This window comes from Aristolochia californica, unplaced genomic scaffold (assembly GCF_029961685.1).
Source record: "Aristolochia californica isolate CCGP_79_NKW_82.1479 unplaced genomic scaffold, dmAriCali1.0.hap1 SCAF_2, whole genome shotgun sequence".
Lineage (NCBI taxonomy): Eukaryota > Viridiplantae > Streptophyta > Magnoliopsida > Piperales > Aristolochiaceae > Aristolochia > Aristolochia californica.
Window position 1 is genome coordinate 10425381 of NW_027181881.1, and position 17234 is coordinate 10442614.

The window sequence follows — 17234 nt, forward strand, 5'->3', positions numbered from 1 at the left end:
TCTAGAAAAATATTTCTTGGTAAAAATTGATTTTAAGGGGGAAATGATACCATTCTTTTCTTAGAAAGACATATTTTCCTGAAAATATTACCTGAAAAATAAATTAATTTTCCAAGCAAAGATTTTTAAGCCAAGAGAGGTCAAAATTCTATCATTTGGAAAATTATAAGAAGAGGGTGTTAGTCTCTGTCTTTTCCTTCTTTCCTTCCCCCTACTCTCTTTTCTTTTCCTCTTCTCTTTGGCCCCCATTGTCAATCAGGTTGCAAAATAGGCAACTTGTTAGCAAAAGTAAAAAGTAGGAGGGAGCCAATACCCTCTCCCCCTCAAAACAAAGAGGGATGGGCAAGTGCCTCTACCTTACCATCGCATGATCGATATTGCATAACAACAAAAGAGGTAATGGAGACCTCTTCACTACATAAGCTTCAAGGGACAAGTGGAGGAGGGCAGGTGCCAACTCTCTCTCTTTATTCAATCTTCTCTAGTATGGAGAAAAAACTCTTTACTAATTTCATATATAATAAAATATTTTTTAAAAAAATTATAAATATTACAGAATTTTATTTATTTTTAACTTAAATTTATACATAATAAAACTCATATATTTCACACAAATTTATATTATGTTATATTTTTATATATTATATACACTATAATAATATTATATATCATATTATTTATTACAATTATAATATTTAATGAAGATAACCTTTAGTTTTTAATTTTTTTCAGATGATGTCATATGAATATATTTTAAAAATATTGCAATAAATATTATGTGTTATAGTAAGAAATTATGTTATTAAAATTTAAAAGTATTATTTAAATTATAAATTATTCTATTTATTATATCATATCATAATATTAAAATTATAGTATCATATTATTGGTAGGATGAGGATAACATAGTATATTCAACCATTCACACATTCAAAGCAATTATTGCCAAGGTCAACCCTATTAGTTGGCATCATATTTCAGGATCCAACAAACTCAAGTTTACTTTGTTAAAACCAAGGTGCTATGACTCATAACCAGGACCCAACTTATGTCCCTAAAATTTTGTCGTGTACTAGGACTTAAGTGGACTAAGGTTAGACTCTAGATGAGTCATGGGGTACTTTCCAAAATAGAATGGTGAGTTTGACCTCCCCATCCGAGCCACCCTTCCCAAAATTGTGTTGACCTTGCCAGTTGTGGGTCAACTTGTAGGGTAGAAAAAAGATAGTCAAAATATTTTGACTTAATCGTGTCAAATAGTTAATCTGGTAACTTTTAACCAACTCAAGGTCTTGTTAGGTCCGGTGATGAATAAACCTATAGTGGGTGAATATGTTTGCTTAATTTTCTTACTAATTTTAAATCCTTTGGGTGAATATGTTTGCTTAATTTTATTACTATTTTTAAATCATTTTGTCTTAATCTTGTGTGTTTTTACAATTTCAATTAATTCAAAGTGCAAGGTTCATTTCAGTGTCAAGGGCATATGCATGAGTAATCAATTATGCAATGACACATTACAATTTATCGTAGTTCACTAGCCTATCTGGGATTGTTATCCTCTTATAAGGTGTTTTGTATTTTAGAGTTAATCAACTATATTTGGTTTGCCAAGTGATACTTATAGAAAGTTACTTCTACGACCAATTACAATGTAGGGATTTATGCCGCTTAATTAACCACAATCGCCAACTCACACAAGCTTACCCTAATATAGGATTACAACAACAAACTAGGTTATTTAATCTAACCCATAAAAGGATTTTTCAATAACAAACTATGCAATCCTACTTAGACCTACACAAGGATTTTTCAACAGCTAACTATGCAATCCTACTTAGACCTACACAAGAATTTGCAACAACTTACTAGGCACACCATCCCAAGACCTATAAAAGGAATTTTTAGCATTGTTTTCTTCATAAGGACTTAAGGCCAACATGTACAATAGTAGTTGCGCATGGTGATAGGAACCTTAAAATCCTCAAAAAAATCAAGGAAGAAGGAAGAAGAAGCATGAGAAAAGGTTGTACACATATGGACCTAGGGGTGGCATCGAACTGAGCTAGTTCACAAGCAACTCAAGCTCGACTTGATTCTACTCGGTTTATATCAATCTCGAATAGAATTCGAGATTGAGACCAGGCTTGTTTAAGATAATGAGCCAAGCTCAATCGAACCATGGTTTGGTTCAGAAGCTCGTGAGCCAGCTCGTTACTTAACGAGGGCCCGGGAAAAATCAGCGAAATGGGGATTCAACAGCGCCAATGACAATGAGGTCGAGAATTGGGGATTTTGGGCTCAAGATGATCGGAAGAGCATCCTTTTTCTATCTTCTCTAGGCTAAACGATGATGAAGTTGCCCCCGTTGTTTGTCTTGAGAATCGGCCATCTTTTCTGTCGCCGACATTAGTAACACATCCGCCCCCACCGATAATCTCTCTGGCTTTTTTTTTTTTTTTTTTTTTCTGTCTATGTATCTGATGCTGATTTGAATCAATTTTTATTTTCTATTTGAGTTTTTCTATAATTATTTAACCACAAAGGTTGTGCACATGTTCCTCCTCCTTTTGGAGCTTTAATGTTTAATAGAGCCTTTGCCCAAAGAGCTCTAATATTGTTGCTCCCACCCTTCTAGCCCCAAACCCTAATTTCTCACCATTTATTGTGCTTGTCCCATTTTTGATAGTTTTTGCACCATTTCCGCTCTATTTATGTGTTATTTCCGGTGACTTCCAACCTTCTCCGTTGTTGTTCTCTTCCTCTTCCCCTCTACAACTGTTTTTGTGTTGGACGATAATCGCCTAGTCCAGATTCCATTGGACCTCAATTCTCCCTAACCGTTCCTTCGTTGGTGAAGCTGTATTTTTCTTTATCTTCTTTGAGTTAAACTTAGGTATTATTTGATTAACTAATAAATAATATTTATTATTAAATTATGACTTTTATTAGTGTTAGTTATTTGGTTATTTCTTTTTATGCACAATTAGTAGTTATCAACAAGTAATTTTACACATTTTCCTAAAACAAATTATTAACTAGTATTTACTACTCATGCTATTAATTGTTTTATACATATTTTGATTCTTTTGATGCTGCTTGATAATGGCGGACCAAGAGAAAATTATTAGTAATTAAGCTAGTACTTAATAATGTAATATCAATGAAGTAAGTAATATAATAAATTGTAAAATTATTAAATAAAATTTTAATTATAAAATTATTTAAAATTTTTGAGACAACCAAATAAAGACTTTTGTTTTTGGAGAATCTCTTTAAAAAGTGTATCCAATTTTATGCAGAGGTTATGCTGAATTTTAGGTAAGATTTATGTATACTTTATGTACAATTTATTTGACATGTATTTTATGCAAAATTTTAAATGTAGGTTGGAGCTTGAACCGGCTTGAGATCGAGCTCGAACTCGGTTAAAATTATTGGGCTCGAACTCGATTCCAATTTTAGGCTTGAGGTTGGGCTCGACTCGAGTTCGAGTTCGAAGTATTTAAATCAAGCCCAACTCGAACATATGTATGTTCGAGCTTGGCTCAACTCGATGCCACCCCTATATGGGGGCTCAAGGGCAAAAGAGAAAAAATAATACTCAAGGATAAAAGTGGAAATAAGGTTAGAAGTCAAGATTAGGAATGAGAGTCTTATCTTCCTTTTTTGAAGAATTCCTAAAATTTTTACTTTCCTTTGTTCATGAATTTCTAAAAGATAAGATTGTAATTGATTTAAAATTTCCTAGATTCTCACCTTTGATTTTTTAATCTTCCTTTGATTGATGTAATTAGGGAGCCTAATTGATTGAGGAGTTTCCCTAAATATGTAATGAAAAAAGAATAAATAGGGGTCTTGGTTGAAGGAAAAATCAATCAAACCTATTCCTTAAATCTCTCTCTTGCCTTGTTCTCCTCTCCCTCTCCTAATGCTTGTTCCCCTCTCTCTCTCTCTCTCTCACTCTCTCCCTCTCTCCCTTGCCTTGAAGAGCCTTAATTCTTCCTTTGGAAGCTGAGAAGATAAGGCTTTGAAGAGGTCCTTATTAGAGTCATATTAGAGCAGAACCATTCCTTGAGACCTCTATCATCTACATGGTTATCATCTACATGGTCAATACAAGAAGTATGGAGTTCCAATTACAAGAGGTGGTTGCCACCCAATAGTCCAACCAAGAAAATTTGAATGATGAAATCTCTAGTTTATGATCACCAGTACGCAATTGATCACCATGTTTCAAGCTTTTTTGGTAGAAAGGAATGCAAGACCTTCTTCCCCTCCTCCAAGAACCGACTGAGTGTATGCACAACAAAAGTTAAATCTGGTCTAGTAATAGTCAAGTAAAACAACCTTCCAACTAATCTTCTATAAGGCTTAGGATCCTCAAGAAGTGTTCCTTCAGATTTTGAAAGTTTAATATGCTGCTCCATAGGTGTTTAGGCAGGTTTAGATACTAGAAAACCAGTGTCAGATAAAAGGTCTAATGCATATTTGTGCTAGAAGAGAGATATACCAGACTGATTTCGTGTCACTTCAAGGCCCAAAAAATACTTCAAGGGCCCGAGATCTTTAAGCTGGAACTGCCTATGAAGAAAAACTTTGAAAGTATCTACAAATTCCATATCATTACTAGCTACTAATATGTCATCTACATAGATTAATAAAGCTACGAAACTTGATCCTTGAGTTTTGGTAAAGAGATAATAATCCACTTTGGACTGTTTGAAACCAAGAGAAACAATGGTTGAAGAAAACTTGTCAAACCATTGTCGAGAAGCTTGCTTTAATCTATACAAGGACTTTGTTAACCGACACACTCTTTTATCACCTTGATCACCAAAACCAGGAGGTAAATCCATATATATCTCCTCAACCAAATCTCCATGAAGAAAAACATTATTGACATCTAATTGAATGAGATGCCAACCTTTACTAGCACCAAATGGAAAGAAGACACTTATCTATCACCATCTTAGCAACTGGACAAAAAGTATCAAAATAATCAATACCCTCCTTTTGTGTAAACCCCTTTACAACTAATTGAGCCTTATAACTCTCAAGTGTCCCATCGGATCTAAGCTTCACCTTATAGATCCATATGCAACCAATTGTAGCCTTACCAGGTGGAAGAGTTGTTAAAATCCATGTTTTGTTTGTTTCCAAGGCTATGATTTCTTCAGCCATGGCAGTCCTCCAATAAGGATTTTTGAAGAGCAAGAACAAAAGCTATGTGTTTAGATGTAAAACGAGAATAAGAAACAAAATTGGAAAGAGGATACAAAGTACCTATTGTAGAACTAGCCATCACATTAGAAGATGTTGGAGGTAAAGCTGTTAAAGAGGTCATCTAGCAATTAAAATCATACAGATATCCAAGTAACCCGTGAGCCCGAGAAGATCTTCTAAGAGGTGGATCATTAGAAACAGGCAATGTGTGACCTGTTTCAACAATGATATATGGATGCTGATTTGGAGAATAAGGTTCAAATTCAAGAGTTATAGGAGAGGAATGATCATTTGAAGAAGATGCAATATCAGAATGTTGAGAAAAAATATCAACCAATGGTTTAGGAAGAACAACTGGAATAGATGAGTCCAAATTCTGAGATAGTGATTTAAAAGAAAATATATGTTCATGAAATGTTACATCTCGGGAAACAAAAAAAAATATGATCATTAAGATCATGTAATTTGTAACCTTTGATAGCAAGAGGATATCCAAGAAATATACATCTACGAGCTCTAGGAACAAACTTGGATCTGTTATGCGATAAGGTTGAAGCATAACACAATGATCCGAAGACCTTCAAATGATCATAAACAGGAGGCTTATTGAAAAGCAACTCATGAGGACTTTTGCCTTGTAAGGATGGAGAAGGAATTCTTTTTAGTAAATAAACAGTAGTAAGAATCAAATCAGACCAGAAATGCAATGGTAAATGAGATTGAAACATGAGTGCTTGAGCCACATTTAAAATGTGCTAATGTTTCCTTTCCACAACTGAATTCTATTGTGGAGTTGCTACACAAGATAATTGATGGATTATACCTTTGCTAGCAAAGAATGAAGGCATGACAAATTCATTGCCATTATCAATTTTCACAGACTTGATTTTAGTGTGAAATTGAGTGACAACTAGAGCTATGAAATGTTGTAAGAGAACCGAGCATCAAATTTGTATTTTAACAAATAAACCCAAGTACTACGAGTATAATCATCAACTATTGTTAAGAAGTATTTAAAACCAACCAAGGAAGAATATTGAAATGGTCCCCATATATCACAGTGTATTAGTTCAAAAGGACAACAGAATTTTGTCTGACTTTGTCAAGGAAAAAGCAATCTCTTGTGTTTAGCAAGAAGACAAATATCAAAAACCATTGAATTAGGAACAACAATTTGTGAAACAACATAGGATAACAATTTCATTCGAGATTGAGATGGAAGACCTAATCTCTTATGCCAAATGTCAAAAACTGAAAGTTTGGAATTAAAACCAAAAACAGAATTAGAAAACACATCTTTAGGAGACTTCATAGGTGAATCTGGTTTCTGCAGTAGTTGAAGTCCTTCACAAGCTTTACACTTCCCAATCATGCTCCAATGGATGGGGTCCTGTAGAAAACAAAAGTCATGAAAGAATGTTGTACAACATGAGGAAGATTGAGTAAGCTTGCTGACAGAAATTAGATTAAAGTGGAAGGAATGAACACACAAAACATTGTATAATGTGAGTTGAGGTAACAAGTGAATGGATCCAATATGTGTAACTGGCACAGATGAACCATTTGGCAGTTTGACAAATGAATTAGGAATAGGCTGATAGGAATAAAAAAAGATATAGAATGAACCATATGGTTCATGGCACCAGTGTCAATGATCCATTCACCACTAGGAATCAAACCAGATTTAACAGTGTTAAAAGAAAAAACAGAATGTGAAGATGCACTATCAAACTTACCAGATAAATGTTCAAGTGGAGATGTTACCATATTAGCATTGTGTGGCGAGGAATTGGAAGATTGAGTATGGAGTAATGCCAAAAGTTGTTGACATTGCTCTAGAGTTAAAGGTAATGAAGGACTAGTTGATGATTCTGCTGCAACATTGTTAACAAACGCAGAATGATTAACAGAAATATTGGAAGAATTAGAAGAATTAGAGGACTTGATTTTAGTTCGATATCCTAGAGGATATCCATGCAACTGAAAACATTTCTCCACTATATGGCCTAGTATGGAACAATGAGAGCAAATAGGTCTATGAGTGTTAGACTTATTCTGATGAACTGGTTTAGTAGCAGAAGAAATAGCAGCATTAGAAGGAATGGCAGGTAACATCACAGATCCAATCTCTCGTTGGCGTTCTTCTTGAATAATCAGAGAATACACTTTATTAATTGAAGGCAGAGGATTATTATGAAGGATCTGACCTCGAATGTGTGAGAATGAGTCATTTAGTTCCATTAAGAACCGCATGACATACTCTTGTTGCTAGATATCCATCAAAGATCTCAACGCGCCATAGGAACAAATAGGTAGTGGACGGTAATTGAGTAACTCATCCTAGAGACCTTTCATTTTTTAAAAATAGGTGCTTACAGTAAGTTCATCTTGAGTGAGAGATGCGATGGACTTCTGAAGTTGATAAATGCGAGGTCCATTCCCTTGCAAAAAACCTCTCATTGAGATCGGACCACATCACATGAGCAGAATCGACATAAATGACGCTGGTAGCTATTGCTCGTGAAAAAGAATTCAAAATCCAGGAAATAACCATGTTGTTGCAACAAGTCCAAAAATGAAACATAGAAGAAGTTTCAGAAGGAGATGGAAGAGATCCATCAACGAAACAAACTTTGCTCTTGGCAGTTAACGCCATTAACATTGAGCGGCGCCAGGTGTTGAAATTTTCACTGGTGAGAAGCTGAGCGACGTGAACATTTCCCAGACTATCTCGATGATGAAGATAATATGGATTCGAAGAATCCATTGGATGAACGGAATTCAAGATCTCGTCTAGCTCTGATACCATGATAAAATGTGCTTTGGAATTTGTACGAAAAACAGAAGATAAAAGCTGCTTTGGAACTTGTATGAAAACAGAGGAAAAATAGAGAACTGTTTTTGTTAGTATTGGGAAAACAAAGCACCGCAACAGAAGTTACTGTAAGTGTTTATATAAAGAAAACATAAAATGAGTAAGTCGGCTAACTTAAACTATACAATGCAACAACTCAGTATTACAACTCAGCAACTCAGCATTACACTTTACAACTCAGCATGAATACAACAACCGAAGACTCCTATAGAGTGGGAAGCAAATTAAGTAAGATGGATTTGTTGGCTCTTTGCCGGGCTGCTTCCGTTTCTTTTTGTTTTCCACTTACAAAATCCTTCTGGGCCCTGTAAACAATTCTTTTAAAGTTGACTCCTCTGTGGAAGGATGGATGATATTGGTAAGTTTGTAATGGCTAGTTTACCAGCTCAGAACAATGACAGATACTCGATCATCAAAGTCAAGAATAAACTTGTTCATTTTCTTCAGTTGTTTCGATTTTTTCATTTCATCTTAGGCAGTAGAGACGAGTTAGGAATCCTTGCATCTGCTTTTAATAAATAAGAATAAAAAAAATACAGCTTTTGTATCCGAGAATGAGGAGAAATAGCCGTCGGGCTCATGGGACAGAACAAAACAAACTAGGTGGGGAAGTGACAATGAAGGCAATGATTTGGACTGTATCCTATCTGTTCATATTTTCTTTTCAGACCACTCTTCACTTAAGTTTCCTGTACGGTGACAGTTCGAGTCAACCTACCTGATTTTTTAACTGAGTCATGTCGGTTCAATGGAGAATACGCTCATTTATTTTTAATGAGCATCTAAACCTTCTCATTTCTTTCTTGGTGTTTAGAATGAAATTTTATTTTGAGTCATGTGATTTAATTAAACCATGAGAATCATTTGAAGTTCCATTAGTTAAGAACAAGGAGAAAAAAGAGAGGCAAATCATGGGCTAAGTGGTTTACAACAAAATTTACTAATATTTTTTGAAGGAGGAGACATCAACATCTAAATGAGCATCTAAAGTTGTTTGTTTCATTCGCATTGGTTCTTTCATAAAGCCAAAAGGGTTATCATATAAGAAGAGATTGGAGAATCTGGAACCCTGATCACCAAGCTACTTAAATTAGACAAAATAGAAAATTAGAAAATACATAATTACATTACTAATTTATATAAATAAAAATAAATAACTAAATTTATTAAATAGTATGATACAAAAAATTAAATATCTAAATTTCTTAAATAAAAATAAAAATTGTAAGATAAATAATTAAATTACTTAAATCATTTAATAATTCCAAAAATTATGTTGGTTATGGATAGAAAAGTAATATAATTAAAATAAAATATTAATTAAAAGCTAAAATAGTGAACAAAATAAAAATAGAAACAATAATTTAATAAAAATTTAAAAACCTGAAATTAAAATATTTTTTTAAATTAAATTTAAATTGTAATAAATAATAGTAATGTGAAACATAATAAAATGAAACAAATAAAGATAATAATTATAAAGGAATAATAAATAAATTTTAATTAATCTTAAAATAGTAAAACATCGATAAAAATTAAATTATAATAAGAAATTAAAAAACACCACCAAAAATCATTAAAATAAACTTTTCTCTTCAAGGAAAAATAAATTGTCAAAATGAAATGATAAAATTTGAATGTATAATAAAAGAGAAAATTTTTAAAAAATAATTAAATTTAGATTAATCTTCAGCTTCTTTGGGTAATCTCCCTCAAAGTTGTGAAATCTGGTTATTTTTAGGACTCCATGAATTAGCTCATAGAGAAAAGAAGAGATGACATGTTGGGGATACAACAAGAGGATAAAAAAGGTTATGAACTTGTATCCTAACCCTCTGCTTGATGCTACAATATTACAATTACGAGCCTAAAACTTAAACTAATTACATCGGTGTCATCTTTATAAGATGACTCTTTATTTACCATCATGCCACCACTCTTGAACTTGTGAGCCTTCTTTGGTTTGTGGACTCGAGCCCATCTTCCACTTCTCTTGTACATGTGAGCCTTTCATGGTCGTGTGGGCTTGATCCCATCTTCTAACACACCTCTCTTGGATGTGTGGGTCTTCTTTGGTCGTGTAGGCTTGAGCCCATCTTCCAACAGTCCCCCTCATGTTGGGGGTGAAAGAACATCATTAACGTCCAACTTGCTGCAAATGGTGTATAGAATCTTCCTGTATAAAATGGCAGTCCATCATATCTTCCAACACTCACCCTCAAGCTGGTGATCTCTTTGTTCTTTACCAAGATACCCAGTTGGCATAATATAAGAGTGAGAGAAAAATCACTCCTAGTTGTATGACAAGATCCATGCTCCAGTCAAATCGTCATAGTTTGAAATACTCTCCGCTCAATTTCAAAGGCAGAAAAGTAGCCCAACTATGGGGCATAAAGTCTACTCACTTTCTAAGGGTAGCTCAAAAAATACCTCTTGGGTGAATAATAGACTTGACTCACATTGGATGTTTGACACACTCCTATCCTCTATAGGTAGTGGGTCTATAGGGATTGCTCATAAACACTTTTAACAAATAATAAGAGGGTAATGAGTTATCACCAGAAGATAATATGTTGGGGCTACCATGTGCTTTCTTCATCATCAGAATAACCAATGCTGACAACATTCAACAACCAAGAAGTCCTTAAATAATAATGTCTCAATCAAAGAGAAACAATAATAGCAACGAAAATGGGTGTGGGCCCAAATAACACGTATCAAATAATGAGTCCTTAATAAGGACACATGAAATAATTCACAGATAGTTCATCTTTGTATAAGGAATCGAGTCATAAGCAGCCAAAAAATCCAAGATAATAATGAAGCCAGAGCCAAGGGACTGAGTCAGACTAAGGCAAGTGACCGAGTTGAGTCGAGTCATGTATCAAACCAATATAGCTGAATCGGTAGAGAACCTGGGACCCAGAAATGTATAACAAAGACAAAGAACAACTAGGCCAAGTCTGATTAACCCGGATTCGAGTTGGTCTGACTCGGTAAGTCAATGAGCATAACAGAATTAGTCTGATCACCCGCCCAGTAGATTAAAACTAGTATGTTTTTTTATAGAGTAAACCAATACTCGATAGATAACGGTAGAGGCGTCTTCTCTGGCGAGCAACCAAGCTGGCAAGGAGGCAGAAAGTTTTATGAAAAACGATGTAATAGAAAGATCGAATATATTTTCAACAGAAACCTATTTCTACAATGGAGAAAATAATCCGACGAAGATATCAGAATGATGGAAACAGCAATGTAAACCAGCACTGCTCCCTCCTGTTTCTGCTCCGGAGAAAATATAATTGAATCCAAAAATAGAGCTCGCCCAGTTTCGAGAATCAACAATAGAGCAGGAGACTCATTCGTCATCTAGAAACGGTAACACAGTGGCTATACAGCCTAGAGACTTTCCAAAAAGTTGTAGTCAAGAATAGAGAAGCAATGCGAAACTTCCACTTGGGGATGAAAATCGGATAGAGCAGAGACTCCAACAAGAATTATGGGAAATCAATAGTTAACTAGCAGAGAGGCAGTAGTGATGAAGGAGATCAATCAGCGAAGCTAAAAAAGATACGGTCTAGCTAAAGAAGATTGTCTAGAAAGCGTCATTGTTTTTGTAATTTGCAACCCGGTCTAGCTAAGGAAGATTATATGGCCTTAATCCAAGAAGAGTCAACTTCAGATTTTTTTTCACTGGCTGGAGATGCCCAAGCACAAAAAATCGGAGTTATTCTCACCATTGCCACCGTCATGGCCGGTGCGCTTCTCCTTTTCAACTTCAGCAGGTCTATCGAGAGATCCTTTCTTTTCGGACTTGATGTTAGGATTCTCCATGCGACTGACACCACTGCATTGCTATGTTGATTTTCAGAGCTCTATGGACTAGCTCATAGAGAAAAGCAGAGACGACATCTTGAGCAGAAAATAGGAGGATGAAATAGGTTATGGACTTGTGTCCTAACCCTCCCCCTAAAGCTCTATTTATAGATGAATAAAACTATAATATTATAACTATACCCCTAAAACTTAAACTAATTATATCAGTGCCATCTTTATAAGATGACTCTTTATTTACCATCATGCCATCACTCTTGGACGTGTAGGCCTTCCTTGGCCTGTGGGCTTGAGACCATCTTCCACCTGTCTTGGACATGCGGGTCATCCTTGGTCATGTTGGCATGAGCCTATGTTTCAAAAAACCTCTCTTGGATGTATGGGTCATCCTTGGTCGTGTGGGCTTGAGTCCATCTTGCAACAAAATCTAGATAGAAAAGCTTGGTAGAGCTAGAATCTAGTCAATCTCTGGGGAGATTATTTTGTAATCATGTATTTGACCGAACACTTGGCTTGAAAGAGAGCTAAAATCTCTTTCTTGTAAATTCTAAGCTAATGGAGATGATATTAGTGGAATTTTTCTAGCAAGGGCTCTTCGACAATGGATACTAATAGGAGACCCTCAATAAAAAAATATTTGGTGTTATTTATGTTGTGTGAATTTTTTCTCTATACTTTTTTTTATGTGAGAGAATTTAAATAATGAGTGAAAGATTCAATGAAATCTATCAAGTGAGACAATTGAAAACATGAGTGAAGGATTAAATGGAATCTTGAGAAAATTGACACTTCTAAACATAAGTATCTTGTTTAGTCTTTCTCCCTCTCTATTAGGAGCATTAGTTATTATAGTGATGATGACAATGCCATGTTTGTTAGAAGATTTAAAAAGTTTGCCAGTGTTGAAAGATATAGACAAGCTTAAGTGGCATTATTGTAAATATCTTATGTTTTTTGTTTGTTCTTCACTCTCTCTAGGGTGAAGGGTGTACTTGTAATTTATGTACTATTGTCATCTATAAATAAAAGGTTAATGGGGAGGATTTGGATATCTTACAAATCCCTAATTAACTCCCTCTCATCTCTCCTCTCCTCTACGTGACCATTTCTTTATGTCTCTCTCTCTCTCTCTCTCTCTCCCTCTCTCTCTCTCTCTCTCTCTCTCTTTCTCTCTCTAACGTCCTCACCTCTCTTCTTATTCACTTCTCCTTTTTGAGTTGAAGATCTTAACAGTATGGAATCCTGAAATCAACATGGTATCAGAGCATTGATTTGGGATTCCACATTTTTTACTCTGATCATGATTCATGAAGGAATCATTCGGCACGGAGGATCTGCATGACAAAGATAAGCTTTTTTTTGTTTTTCTTTGATCTAGAGCAGTCGGTACCCCTTGCTTTCCTTCAGTCTTATAATTGTCTATTGCTTCTAAGTTGCATCCTTTGATGATGCTTTACTGCTGCTAAATCTGCTACTCATTCATATGTTGTTATGCTAACTAATTTTCTTGGTTTACTTATTGGTATCCCACTCATAATCTGTTATAATCTCTTAGAATCTGGATATGTTGATAAAGAACAACAGTTGCTGGTATGCTTGTAAGACACACTACTACTTTGCTGAGGATTATGATTTTTCCATACCTGAAGGACATAACTATCACCTTTTCGAGTTGTGCCTTGAACTTAGAAGTTAAAGATGCTAATATAATATCCTAATGTCTATGAATTTCCTTCTTTGATTATCTTCGACCTCAGTGAAACCAACTAGCCTGTTGCTACCTTTCTGCTGAGTTGAGACAGTTGTGTATATTGTCTCATTCAATCGCTTTCGATTCTAGATATGGCTCAGATAGTTGTTCTCAAGGTTGGTATGTCCTGTGAAGGCTGAGTTGAGGCATCAACCAGAGGCTGATAGGTCTCTAGTTCCTAGGTTGAAGGGTCTGAATTTGTTAGTGTTGATTTCAAGAGAAGGGAGTTTGTCTTCTTTGTCACTCGAGTGAGATTCCATCCATTGTGTTGAATGTTGTCTTCCGCTTCATTTAAACTTCTTCTCCCTAGTAATCTTCTTCTTCGCCTGTCGTAGTATTGGGTAGAAGTAGAGTAAGGGAAAGTTGGAATATTAGCAAAGTGTGGGAAGACTTCACCAACGACAATAATGTTTCAAAGGTGCTAGACTACTAAAGTTTCTACTCCTCCTGCTGAGATTAAAGCAGCTTTAAAGGCAAGAATGACAGCCATTAGCCACCTCAGAGATTTGACCTGTGTTTGGGACTTTTGAATTTAGGATCCCTTTTCCATGATTACGAACAAGAGAAAGAAGAAAAAAAACCGAGAAAAGGGGACGAAAGCTCTTGGTAGAGAAGAGAAAAAAATAAAAGGAGAAGAGTGGATTGCACTAAGTAAGGAGAGGGAGAGAGAGAACCAACTCGGGATTGAATGTGTGACTTGATTTATTTCAACTTACAAGACCTCTCTTTATAGTAGAGGAGGAGGTAGAGTCCTTATACAACCTATCATTCAATCCTAATTACATTCCAACTCTTAACTCTTCAATATAAGTAAATCTATTTAAACTAAACAACTAGAAGACCAACTTGAGTAGAACTAGGAGTCCTTTATTATTCATGTGAGGGGAATGGATAAGCCAGCTTGTAGCCTTATCCTTGTGGGCCCCTCGTGATCTCCCAGTGCACCTTGATAAGAGTGCCAACTCGTGAGATCTTTGTGGGTCCCACTTGATCTTCAAGTCTTCTAAATCAATTCAGATGGTGTTTCCTGCTTCCTTGACTTGTGCTTGCTTTGGGAGAGGACTCTTCTTGGTGTCCCATGTCCTCTAGACTCTTCTTGATGACCTAGTCCTTATGGTGGGTCCCACATTGTAACACTCCCCCTCAAGCTGGGGGTGAGAAGACATCATAAATGCCAACTTGCTGCATATGGTAGACATAATCTTGTGAGTGATTGGTTTGGTGAGGATGTCTGCAACTTGATTTTGTGATGAGATGTGCTTCAAGGATAAGAGACCAGCTTGGAATTTTTCTCATATAAAGTGGCAATCTACCTCAATGTGCTTTGTCTTCTCATGGAAGACTGGATTAGATGCAATATGTATTGCTGCTTAATTATCACAGTATAGATCCATTGGAGCTTCTTTATAAAATCCCAATTCAGTGAGAACATACCTTATCCATAAGAGTTCACTTAAAGTGTGTGTCATGGCTCTGTATTCTGCTTCTGCACTTGACCATGCTACTTTATTTTGTTTTTTGCTTTTCCATTTAACCAGATTTCCTCCAACCATAGTGCAAAAACCAGAAGTGGATTTTCTATCATCTGGGGATCCATCCCAGTCTACATCCGCGAATCCCTCAATGTTGAAGTGACCATGTTTTTTATAGAGGAGCCCCTTTCAGATAACATAGTATCCTCTCAAGTGCTTGCCAATGACTAAGTTGTGGCTTGTGCATATACTGACTTACCATACTTACTGCATATGAAATGTCTGGCCTCGTTACACATAGGTAAATAAGTCGTCCCACTAACCTTTGATATTTTCCAATATTGACATCTTCTCTAGTGCCTCCACATAATTTTGTATTTGCATCCATAGGAGTGTCTACCGGTTTGCATCCCATCATACTTGTTTCTTCTAGTAGATCAAGGGCATATTTTCTTTGGGATAGAATAATCCCATGTCTGGATTGTGAGACCTCAATAGCCAAAAAGTATTTCAGTAATCCAAGATCCTTTGTCTTGAATTTAGTACATATTCTCTCTTTTATTTTCTGAATGCCCTCAGAATCACTCCCAGTGAAAATAATATCATCAAAATAAACAGCTAGAATCACCTTACCTCTTGTTGTGTTCTCAATAAATACTAAGTGGTCTACAGAGCATTTGTAAAAACCTGTCCGTATGATGGCTTGACTAAATTTCTCAAACCATGCCCGTGGGGATTGCTTCAGTCCATATAGAGATTTTTTAAGACAACATACGGAGTCCCCCTCAACCACATATCCAGGCGGTTGTTGCATATAAATCTCTTATTTGATATCACCATAGAGAAATGCGTTTTTTACATCCAGTTGATATATTGGCCATGATGAATTAGTTGCCAAGGATAATAATATACGTATCGAGGTCATTTTTGCCACTTGAGAGAATGTCTCATCATAATCAATGCCATAGCATTGAGTGTATCCTTTTACAACCAGTCGAGCCTTCAGTCATGCAATAGTCCCATCTGGATTATGTTTTACTGTATAAACCCACTTGCAACCAACGAGTTTTTTATCTGTAGGTAGAGGAACCAGTGACCATGTATGATTATCATTGAGTGCCTTCATTTCTTCATCCATTGCTGCCTTCCACCTTGGATGTTGGAGAGCCTCCTGATATGACTGTGGAACAGATATGGAGGAAATAGAAGAAAGAAACTGACAACATAAAGGTGAGAGGCGATGATGAGACACGAAATTGGAGATAGGATGAGAAGTAGAAGGTTTAGTGCATGAACGAGGTTCTTTTCTTATAGCAATTGGATGAGTATCAAATTCAAGACCAAAAACGATTGTTGAAGAAGGGCTTACCTCTGGTGGATCTGACAACTCGGCAAGTGTGGTATCGGCCATTGTCTATGGGGGCTGAACAATCTCTGTATCACGAGGCACAACCGGGCGAGGAGAACTTGGTACTGATGACATACCAGGTGGAACACAATCAGAATAATATGAGGAGTCTTCAAAGAATTTTACATCCCTGGACATGCAAAGAGGGACTATAACAAACATAACCCTTTTGTGTGCGAGAGTATCCCAAAAAGATACACTTTATAGATTTAGGGTCAAGTTTGCCGTGTCTAGGTAAAGTATTATGAACAAAACATTGACAACCAAAGACTTTCAATGGTAATGCAAACGGATCATCATTAGTAATAGTTTAGAGTAGGGGGATTTATTCCCAAGAACAGTAGACGGTAGATGATTTATAAGAAAACACGTTGTAAGGACAACATGGGGCCAATAAAAATATGGGACTTTTATTGCATATAATAGACCTTGAGCTACCTCAAGAATATGACGATTTTTTTGTTCGGCTACACCGTTTTGTTGACGAGTGTAGGTACATGATGTCTGATGAATTATGTCATTCTCTTGACAAAAGGAGTCAATGCCTTTTGAAATATACTCTTTGGCATTATCAAACCAGAGAATTTTTATCTTTTGACCAAATTGTGTGAGTACCATCGGATAAAAAGATTTAAAAATAGATGGTATCTCAGAACGCTCTTTAAAAAT

At 35.8% G+C, this 17234-nt stretch overlaps 1 pseudogene; it reads right to left on the reverse strand.

The window, feature by feature from the left end:
• Positions 1 to 6328: 6328 nt before the first annotated feature.
• LOC137954862 (uncharacterized mitochondrial protein AtMg00810-like) lies at positions 6329 to 16568 on the reverse strand (annotated as a pseudogene).
• Positions 16569 to 17234: the final 666 nt, after the last annotated feature.